The sequence below is a fragment of the Mus caroli genome, unplaced genomic scaffold (assembly GCF_978045245.1).
Source record: "Mus caroli unplaced genomic scaffold, Mus_caroli_1 scaffold_15, whole genome shotgun sequence".
Classification (NCBI taxonomy): Eukaryota; Metazoa; Chordata; class Mammalia; order Rodentia; family Muridae; genus Mus; species Mus caroli.
This window is the reverse complement of record NW_028227270.1, coordinates 55,748,782-55,759,873: the sequence shown is the minus strand read 5'-3', so window position 1 is coordinate 55,759,873 and position 11,092 is coordinate 55,748,782. Positions and strand designations below refer to the sequence as shown.

The 11,092-nt window shown below is 41.2% G+C and overlaps 1 pseudogene; it reads left to right on the top strand.

The window, feature by feature from the left end:
• The first annotated feature begins 1,257 nt into the window (after positions 1–1,257).
• On the top strand, positions 1,258–2,866 carry LOC110308697 (SNW domain-containing protein 1 pseudogene; annotated as a pseudogene).
• Positions 2,867–11,092: the final 8,226 nt, after the last annotated feature.

The window sequence follows — 11,092 nt, the reverse complement described above, 5'->3', positions numbered from 1 at the left end:
GGGGAAGGAACACACCTTCTACATGGTCGCCCATGTTCTGGTTCATGTTGGTAGTGATGTCTAAGGTCCAGATGAGTGTGTGGAGAGGCCTTTTGGGCTGTAGCACTTAATTTCCTGTCAAACATTTTGTGTTTCTCCAAAGCTTTCAATAAAACATTGACATCTGAGACTGAAAATGATTGAATACCCAAATACTGTAAAAACATGTAATCTATCCACAAAAGTATATATATATAAGATATATCTTATAGTCCCCAGTAGATTGTATGAAATTCCAAGTTGGTCATAAACAGTAGCCTGGAAAATAAAAGTTTTTATTTTTATTTTATTTTATTTTATTTTATTTTATTTTTATGACAGAAGTTCAGAATCTGAGATAAATATGGAAGCAGCAATTCACACTGGCATAAAAACTTATCTTCAAACATATTAAAGCTGAGTGGTTTACTTAAAAAAAAAAAAAAAAAAAAAAAAAACAATCACCTGAAGATTTTGGTTGATACTGGCAGTGTTAGAAAGGTTTGCCAGACACAAGATAAAGTGCAGCTTTTGCAGTTCAAAGGCTGTTAATGAGTATACATTGAGAGTCAGCCTTATAATTCTGTTGTCCCCATTAGCTGGATGGTCTCTGTCCTTACTGACACAGTTGCTCAGCTCACACAGCTAATGAGGTTATGTTCCCTTTGTCTCAGAATATCGAAGAAAGACTTCCAACAGGTATATCCTGATAGCTCTTGGATCTGAGAATCTCTCCAGCCCTGCCTTGTGGGATCAGAGCATTGAGTGGATTAGAAAATGCCAGGATTCTGAGGCAAGGAGATCTCTGAATTCAAGGACAGCCTGGAACAAATTGAATCTCAGGTCTGGGCGTGGTCGTACAGACCTTTAGTCTGGGCCACACCTTCTGCTAGAGGCCCTATATAAGGACACTGGTAGAAGGAAGACTCACTCTTCCTCGACTGCTGCATCGACTTGCCAGCAAATCCGTCGGAATCTCTACAGAAGACCAGTTGAAACAACTAGCCTCGTGGGACTGAAAAACTTACCGAATCTTGGACTTCCCATGCATAGCTGACCTTTGTTGGGTTATTTGGACTACAGACCGGTGACTGCCACAAATCCAGCTCAAAGAACTACAAAGCCTAGAGGCCTGTTCGGTCAGGGCACGCGTGCACTGAGCATTTTTTTCCATTGTGTTCCTCGTTGTGGGCAAGACTCGCCCTCCAAAGCTGTGATTTGCTCTTGAAGGAGCAGAAGATGTCCCTCACCAGCTTTTTACCTGTACTCACTCAGCTATCTCAGGACCAACTTGAAGCTGAAGAAAGGGCAAGGTCTCAGAGCACAGAGGACCTCTCTGGTCTCCTTTGGAAGAGAGCCTCCCTCATATGGAATCAGGAAAGGCTGGGTTCCGCGGGTGCTGGAGGATTTTGGAGATGGAGGTGCTTTCCCTGAAATCCATGTGGCCCAGTATCCTCTGGATATGGGTAAACAGAAAAAAATATCCAATGCTCTGGCCATTCAGCTGGATCAGGAAGGGAAAATTAAATATGATATAATTGCTCGACAGGGACATTCCAAAGACAAGGTCATTTATAGCAAATATACTGACCTAATTCCAAAGGAGGTTATGAATCCAGATGACCCAGACCTACAAAGGCCTGATAAAGAGATGGTTAAAGAAATAACAGAAAGGACAAGAATAGCCTTGGAGAAGATAATATCAAGGAAGGTTCATGCGGCCAAACCTGCTCATGCAGCTGAGAAGTATACTCCTGCTAAGTATATCCACTACACGCCATCTCAACAAGGAGGAACATTCAATTCTGGACCTAAACAGAGGGTTATTCGGATCGTAAAAATGCAGAAAGACCCAATGGAGCCTCCGAGATTCAGGATTAATAAGAAAATTCCCCGTGGACCACCATCTCCTCCGGTACCTGTAATGCACTCTCCTCCTCGGAAGAACACTGTGAAAGAACAGCAGGAGTGGAAGATCCCTCTGTGTATATCTAGGTGGAAGAACTCGAAGGGTTATACGATTCCACTGGATAAACGGCTGGCTGCTGATGGAAGAGGACTTCAGACTGTCCACATAAATGAAAAATTTGTCAAGCTAGCTGAAGTGCTGTACATCGGTGAGCGGAAGGCTCGAGAAGCCGTGGAAACGCGAGCCCAAGTAGAGAGAAAGGTGGCTCAAAAAGAAAAGGAGAAACACGAAGAGAAACTTAGAGAAATGGCCCAGAAAGCCAGAGAAAGGAGAGCTGGGATCAAAACCCACATGGAAAAAGAGGATGGCGAGGCCTGTGAAAGAGATGAAATCCGCCATGACAGGCGAAAAGAGAGGCAGCAGGACCGGAACCTTTCCAGGGCAGCTCCTGATAAGAGGTCAAGGCTACAGAGAAATGAAAACCGAGATATCAGTGAAGTCATTGTTCTTGGTGTGCCCAATCCTCGAACTTCCAATGAAGTTCAATATGACCAAAGGCTCTTCAATCAATCCAAGGGTATGGGCAGTGGATTTGCAGGCGGAGAAGATGAAATTTATAATGTTTATGATCAGGCCTGGAAAGGTGGCAAAGATATGGCTCAGAGTATCTACAGGCCCAGTAAGAGTCTGGACAAGGACATGTATGGTGATGACCTCGAAACCAGGATAAAGACCAACAGATTTGTTCCTGATAAGGCATTTTCTGGCTCATACCTTAGGCAGAGAGGCCGAGTAGGACCAGTGCAGTTTGAGGAAGATCCTTTTGGTTTGGATAAGTTTTTAGAAGAAGCAAAACAGCACTGTGGCTCTAAAAGACGCTTTGATAGCAGTCACCCCAAGGTACATGAGAATGAAGGCAAGAAGCAGAGGAAGGAGTAGATGGGCCTCTTAAAACTAAATCTGACATATACCGCAGAGGACTGCCTGGACTGGCCTCAGTGAGAGAAGATGTACCTAACCCTCGAGACACTTGAGACCCCAGGGAGTGGGGACAACCTCCTGAAGAAGGGGGAAGAAGAATGGGATGAGGAACTGTCAGAGGGGGACATGGAGGGGAATAAAGACTGGACTGTAAGAAAAAAAAAAAGGATTAAAGATAAATTTAGAAAAAAACAAAAACAAAAACAAAAAAAACCAGAAAATGAATCTGTGATAGATCCCTGCCTGTTTTATTTCAGGAGATAGAAGGGTTGAATATTCTACATTGGAGTAGTTATTTATAAAGGATGCGTTATGTTTGTGCTTCTCCAATCTTGCAGTGTGCACAGAAAACACTGCCCTACACAGAATTGAGACTACTTCCTTGTGTGTGACAGTAATCTAGGGGTAAAATTTTCTGTAAGAACTTTATGAATAACATCACGCTAAATGGTGAGTGGGATAATGTTCACACACTGGAACTGTGCTAGCAGATGCATTTGCCCTGTTGTGCACTTGTACCATGCCATGGGGAAACTAAGGCCTTGCTTAGTGCAGCTTGTTTAAAAAAAAAAAGCCAGGAGCTGGGACTCAAGCTGCCCTGAGTTTACAACCTATTAGAAAAGGATGAGGCTGATGCCTTTACTCCCTCAGCAGGGGAGAGGTCTGGCTGTGCACCAGGCTTCTGTTGTAATGGGGTTACTGGTGTCAGTATGATAAGTGATCTCAGGAAGGGGGATTATTTTGTAAAAGTTATGATGTGTTCCCTCTACTCTTTCTGTTCCTTAGAAAATAATCTAAATAAAAAGGACTGAATAGCTATTTCTCTTCAGGCAACCACTTCTCTATCCATATAAACAAAACCTCCGGTTGACTTCCAATTCATAAGCTGTATTATTTTTTAGTTACTAGTTTTGACTTAGCAAGAAATAACTAAGCATCAGGGTCTTGATAGTGATCCAAGGGTCGCAGGAGTGTCTGGAAGCCCTGGGCACATCCACCTCTGAGCTGCTAGCATTAATTTGGAGGCTGTCTGGTTCAGTGGGTATGGTGGTTTGAATATGCTTGGTCCATAAGGAGTGGTGCTGTTAGCAGGTGTGGCCTTGTTGGAGGAAGTGTGTTACTGTGGGCTTTGAAGATTTCCTATGCTCAGGCTGCACCCATTGTAGAAGAGAGCTTCCTCCTAGCTGTCTGAGAATGCCAGACTCTTCTGGTTGCCTTTGGGCCAGGATGTAGAACTCCCAGAACCTTTAGTGCTATGCCTTCCTGGATGCTGCCATGCTTCCCACCTCGATGACAATGGACTGAACCTCAGATCTGTATGCCTTTATAAGACTTGCCTTGGTCACGGTATCTCTTCACAGCAATGGAAACCCTAACTAAGACAGTGGGGGTAGAGGTGGGAGTGGGGGTGGGGATGGGGACTGCTGTGGTTTGATCTACACATTCCTCAGTGGCCAAGTTGTGGTAGAAGCTGTGAGGATGGCCAAAGGTAAAGTTGGAATTCATAAATTTGGCATTATTGTAGGAGGCTTAACAGAGGAAGGGCAGAAACATGTAATGGAAGTCACAGGGAATACAAAAGATTTAAAGTCTTTTCAACTTCATAGAAGATCTTGGTAATCCAGTGTTTCTACTACTTTCGTGCATTACACTGAAATATATAGGAACATTTGGCTGTTACCCATCTTCTTAGCTCCATTTTCCACAATAGTTATAAGGTAGAAGCAGATTTACAAACCATGACATAAAGATACACTGGACCGCATTCAGTCTTATAGGGAAGGAAATTCTGACAATGCCTCATTTACAAAACAAGGATGCAAATGTTCCTTTCCTCTACTCAGGTGAAGTGATGAGATGAGAGCTTTTTTAATGCAAGTTGTGTGAATACAGGATTTATATATATTTATATGAGGCTAGAGTGTTTCTTTCTCGGTCCTAATCTCTACAGCTAGACCTGGAAAGTTCTAGCTTCCATACAATCTAATCTTCCAAGCTGACTGATTCACTCCACCTTTTTTTCTGCTTTCGACTGAATTGCTCTGCCTGGCCTCATATTACCTTTGGCAGTATGTTCTACTTTTCTGGCTCCCTTTCATACTCCTGCTCATTCTGTCTTCACCTGTGTCTAGCTTGTTCTTTCTGTAACCTATCTCTGTAAAACTTTCCCAGCAGTAAAAGTGCCATACCCACACACCACACCACCACACTTTTTTCCCTCTCCCTGCTCTTAAGGAAGCTCTCTTCCTCAGCTGTTGTCATGTGAGTTGGGCATAGCCTATCTCAGACTCATTCCATCAAATCCTTTTCTGATTCATCACTTTGCCTTTCAATTAGACATCACTTTCAAACATGGCTACTTCCTTCTATTAACTAACCTTACCTTCATCATTAAGGATTAAAGGAGTATACTAAAGACATGTTTGTACTTCAGCTGGCTCATAATGTAATCTAGGGCATGTCTATATTCCACCCAGATTGTATCCACCCAGATGTGATCCCTTGCCAGAGCAACTGTGTTGCTGGATTAAAATTCACCTATACAAAGATGATGCGCTAAGTAAGATACACTACTCAAAAAAAGGATGTATATTGTATGAGTCTACTTGTGGCAGTTATCTAAAATACTCAAACTCATAGAGACAGACTTTTGAATGGTGTTTATGAAGGCCTGGGGAGAGAGATGTGTTGACTTAGTGTTCAGCAGGAGTCGTTGGAGTTGGAGGACATGAAAAAGTTCTGCAGATGGATTGTGTCAATGGTCATCAAACAGTATGAATGCACTGAATGGCACTGAACTGTACACTGAGAATGGTTAAGTAGCATTATTTTAGGTGTGTTTTGTTACTTACTTTTTTGAGAAATGCTTTCTGCTATCTACAATATCATGTTAATTAGTTTAGTTGCCAGCCTGGCACAATCTAGAATCATCTGAGAAGGGAAGTCTCTGTATAGAATTGTCTAGATCAGGCTGACTTGTGAGCATGTCTGTGGTTGATTGTCTTGATTATTGATATGGGAAGACCCAGCCCACTGTGGGTGGCACTGTTCCCTAAGCAAGTTGTTCTGAACAATGAAAGTACAGAGCACAAATAAGCAGGCATGCATTCATTCTTTCTGTGTTCTCTCCTGTGGATGTCATGTCCTAGTTCCTGCCTTGACTTCCCTGCATGGTGGAATATAACCTGCAATAGTAAGCCAGAAAAGCCCTTTCCCCATTAAGTTGCTTTTTTCCAGGGTGTTTTATCACAACAACATAATGAAACCAGGACAACCATATGTACTAGTTCTCATGAGTGGCTCTGCAAGCTTAGACTTCTTTGGATGGATCACTGAACTCACTGAACCAAGAGTCCTATAACCTGTTCCTCCACTTTGAGCCTTGGCTCATTTATTTATAACGGCTCATTTAATACTTATTGGATAAGTAAAGAACTTAATTTGGATTTGACAGTTTATTGGACACACACAAAAAAATGCTAGCTGTTAGAATCAGTGTGTGACTCTTACTCCTAGTCTCTAGTTAGGAATCAGGAGGTGGGTTGTTGAGAAATCCCTGCTCCCTGACACAAAAGGACATTAAAAACTCAGCATACTCCTGAGAACTTTGGCCTTCAAGTTAACTGTACTGTTGTTTAGGTAAAATGCCCTTTCTTTTTTTTAAATTAGGTATTTTCTTCATTTACATTTCCAATGCTATCCCAAAAGTCCCCCACACCCTCACACCCCACTCCCATACCCACCTGCTCCCACTTCTTAACCCTGGTGTTCCCCTGTACTGAGGCATATAAAGTTTGCAAGACCAAGGGGACTCTCTTTCCAATGATGGCCAACTAGGCCATCTTCTGATACATATGCAGCTAGAGACACGAGCTTGGCGGAGGGGTGGGGTGGGGGTGGGTACTGGTTAGTTCATATTGTTGTTCCACCTATAGGGTTGCAGATCCCTTTAGCTCCTTGGGTACTTTCTCTAGCTCCTCCATAAAATGCCCTTTCTTTGGTTTGGTTCCTTCATTGGGTCCTTGTGAAAGGATTCTTATTAAAGGATCCAAATAAAAAACTCTTCACCATCCACAGAGACCCATGAATTTGTAAATACTTTATGGAACTCAACTCATTTGAATACACACACATCCTGAAGTGCTTGAGATTGTGAGGGTGGGATATGTCTACGTACTACCCATGGAGACTCTCATGCCTCACATCTTCCTAGGACCCATTAGGCAGGTTCCAAATATACAGACGTGGGTGTATAGAAATGTTACCAAAGAACCTATACTCAGAATACATGGAAAAGAATGTTGGCATTTAATGAACTTCCCTGTGTGGCTTTAAGTCACCAGGGCACAAGCAGCTCTAGCCCCTGAATTTTCTCCTCAGCACTTTTGGTTGAAGAATTTGGTTTTCAGGATGACAGGCTGCTTAGGGAGCTTTCCTTTCCTTACAACTTGGTGTTAGACTAATTACACCTTATCAATGATGGGAGCAGCTCCAGTCTTGCTCTTTGCAACATTTACTCATGTTTAGTCACTGACAAGTGTCCCAAGTTTATCCAGGTTGACAGTTGGGCAGAAGCTCTGGTGTCTCTTTATGAGGTAATGCCTCATACCAGCTTTCCTAGGATCATCTCCACGATTCTTGTCAGAGCCTATCCTGTGGTGATGAATGCCACTAGAATTTCCAAAGACTCATGGGTGCTTATGATTCACATGGCCCTGGGTTTCTTGGTTCTCTTCACTTTGAATGGCATGGTTCTAGCAAGTGTACAGGGTTATCTCAATGAGCTTTGCTTGTAGTTCTCTTGTAGTTAATGATGCTGGATGCTTTTTCACGAGCCATTGTACATCTCCATTGTGAAGTATCTAATTCTACTGGTTTGTATTTTTATATTGAGCTTTTTGTAAGAGTTCTTTGTTCTGGAAATTATTCTTTGGCAGATATGTATTCTATAAATATTTCCTCAGAGCCTGTGGCTTGAAAAATTACAGAGGACTCATGCCAGTTCAATCACTTTGAAATGAGTTAGACTCCAAGGACAAAAGGCAAATTAACCAGTTATAGGAAAATAAAACCCAGTAAGTCTCTTAAAGGCATACACACTGGATTGTCTGTATTGCAAAGGCAGAAACTGTAGCTCACTGGAGGAGAACAGGTGCATATGGAAGTCAGTCACTTACCAGCAACCCTTGCTGAGATTATGCAATAGTATGAAATATTCTTACATTCTAAGAGACTGAAATTTTTGCTAGACCCACATCCAGAATTAATAAGATAGTTTGAAGTCACTTAAGACTGCTATTCTACTGTGTATTCAAACTGTTTAATTTTCTTTTGAGAGAACAATGTAGCAACTAGCTTTACTTGTCTTGGATTTCCCATGTAATCAACTTTTACATCTTAAACTAATGCATAGCTGCAATGTTATGTACTCTTACATGCCCCTGACCCAGACATGTGTATCATTTGGGGAAAGTAGTAGATACAGAAGTTGAAAGTAATTTCCTAAAATCTTCCATAAAGTTTTAAAGTGTTATGAGGTAAGCTCCCAGACCATCTCAAGGACACCCTTAAAGCCAAAAAAGAAGGTCTTTATCTGTCAACTAGTGGATGTATGGAGAATTAGCCCAAACCAGGCAGCTACAAGCTTTATAGCTCTTGGTTTTATGCACAACTCACACATCCTCGTTGACACACTTCAATTAGCAAGAACAATTAGAAGAAGCAAAAAAAAAAAAAAAAAAAATCAAGGTTGCTTTTAACTTTGGGATTTTCCCAGTCATACCCTGGAACCATTGACTTAACCTTTGTCCCCATCATTTTGGCAGGTATTGTTGCCAAGTCTCAAGATTTGAAGGTGCTTCTATCATGTTGTGCTAAGGTCTGGGGCCCTATTAAGGTCTGAGAACCTGTTATATTCCCTACAGGTTCTATGGCATGAACTAAATTGTAGACTAATCTTGAGGTAGGGGGTTATATCATCTTAGCACTAGTAGTTTAACAGAAATTTACTCTCTCTTTTCCTTAGCTAAGTGGGCAGTTTGAGCAAGCAGGGTCTTATGGTGAGGGCTAGGAGCAAAAGGTTTAATAGTTCAGCCACGCTGTAAGTAGAGTAGTTAGAGGACCAGGAGAAAAAGGATTGGTACCAATTGACTCTTGGAATCTCTTATTTTCTTTCCTTAAGGTTATTTCTGACCATGCTTAAACATTTTCTAGTTGCCTCTGACTGGTTGGTATAGAAGCAACAGGCTTCTCCTGGTGCTATACCAAGAGGTCCTTGCTCCATAAAGAAGAGGTCTGTGATTCTGAAGAGCAATCTTTGCTGAGGAGTCCACTTGGGTTTCCAGATAGGAAATAGAATTTTCCAGATGGTATTCTGTGTATGTCTACTTGAGCTCTGACTTTCTTAAAAATTTTTATCCCTCAGATTTAGGATTGAAGTTTTAACCACAGGGGAGCCTGTAATGCCTGTTCATTTCTCCATTATAGATGAACACCTGAGGTATGACATACATGAGGATGCAAATGAGTGGGGTCTCCTCCAGTGCAAACAATTCAGGAGACGCAAACTTGGTTAAGTCATTAGTGTAAGCAAACCAGGTAGTCTCTAGAGCCTAGAAATACAGGAATCTGCATAAAGGAACTATCTGTGTGTGTGTGTGTGTGTGTGTGTGTGTGGGTATCTTGGTGACATTAAGCAGGCACTCTGTCCTTGGAGGTTCTCCAGGATGAGCTTAGGTTGATCTTATTAACAGCTGGCAGGATTTGAAGTGGAGTTTACTGAGTAATTCCAATCACAATAATTCAAGGAGGACAAAGAAATAAAATAGGACAGTCAGAGTCATAGGGCACATGGCAGTCTTAACTTTAGTGGGTCAGAGGGCTTGGTGACAACCCATTTATCACTGTCCTCTCTAGGCTCCTTCAGCTGGGTGTGGTGGATATTCATTGATAAACAATGATTTTGTTTTGATTTTGTTTGTTATCTGGCTTACTTGGGATCAGTTAAACCCAGTGACTTGGTCCTTTGTAAAACCCTTGTAAAGGATTCCCCATGTGATGGTTTTTGTGCTGTTCAATAAATACAGACTGAAGCCCTTTGTTAGAGATAAAACACACAGACACAATCAGACAGACACTGCTTATATATACATACACATATATCACATATAGACACATACAGACAGTCACACACAAGGACAGATACAGATTCACGGAAAAATCCAGAAGACAGCCCTCATACTTAGGCACAAATTCAAACAATAAACAGACAGGAAAGAAGACTCAGGGAGCATGGAGTAGAGAATTTAAATCTGGAATTGCATTTGGCTAAATTTCTTTCCTTAACGTGACACCAGTGCATTATTGGCAACCTGAACTTAATCACTAATTAGTATAATCTGTGCAATTTATGATGGTTGTCACTTTCTGGCCGCATCCTCATGGGTACATATTTTCAGCTAACATATTTTATTTACATTTAACTTAACTATATTTTGCTTTTTAAATTTTATTTTAATGATTTTATTTGCATATGATAATTTTACATAATAATAGATCTCATTATGACATCTTCATATATATATATATATAATATATTTTGATAGAATTCATTCATTACTCCCTCATTCTTCTCCACTGATCCTTTTCTTTCTTTTTTTTTTTTTAATGAGCCAATATTTATTTCACTGATCCTTTTCTATACAGTCCTTCTATTTATTATTATTATTTTTTTGAGACACGGTCTTCCCTTGTAGGGCAGGCCTGGAACTCCCTATATAGACAAGGCTAGCTTCAAACTCACAGAGATCTGCCTTCCTCTGCCTCTCACATGCTGGGGATTAAAGGTGTGTGCCACCATGTCTGGCTCACTTTTATTATTGACCTAATAAGTTTTATTAAGGTTGTTTATAGGAGAATGAGTAAGGATTTATTTATAGGAGCACTGTATCAGTGGCTAAATCACTAAGAAATGTCTTTCCCTCCCTCAGCAACCATTACCTGCCTATAAATCCTTAGAGAAGGACAGAGCTTCATGACAACATGATAGGATGTTGGTGAGCCCAATTATATGCAGGTCTTGTGTGGGTAATCACAGCTTCTGTACTCAAGAGGGATAGGACACTTGGAAGACAGTGTTTTACTCCACTTACACTTTATCTGACTCTTACATGATTTCTATTTTGT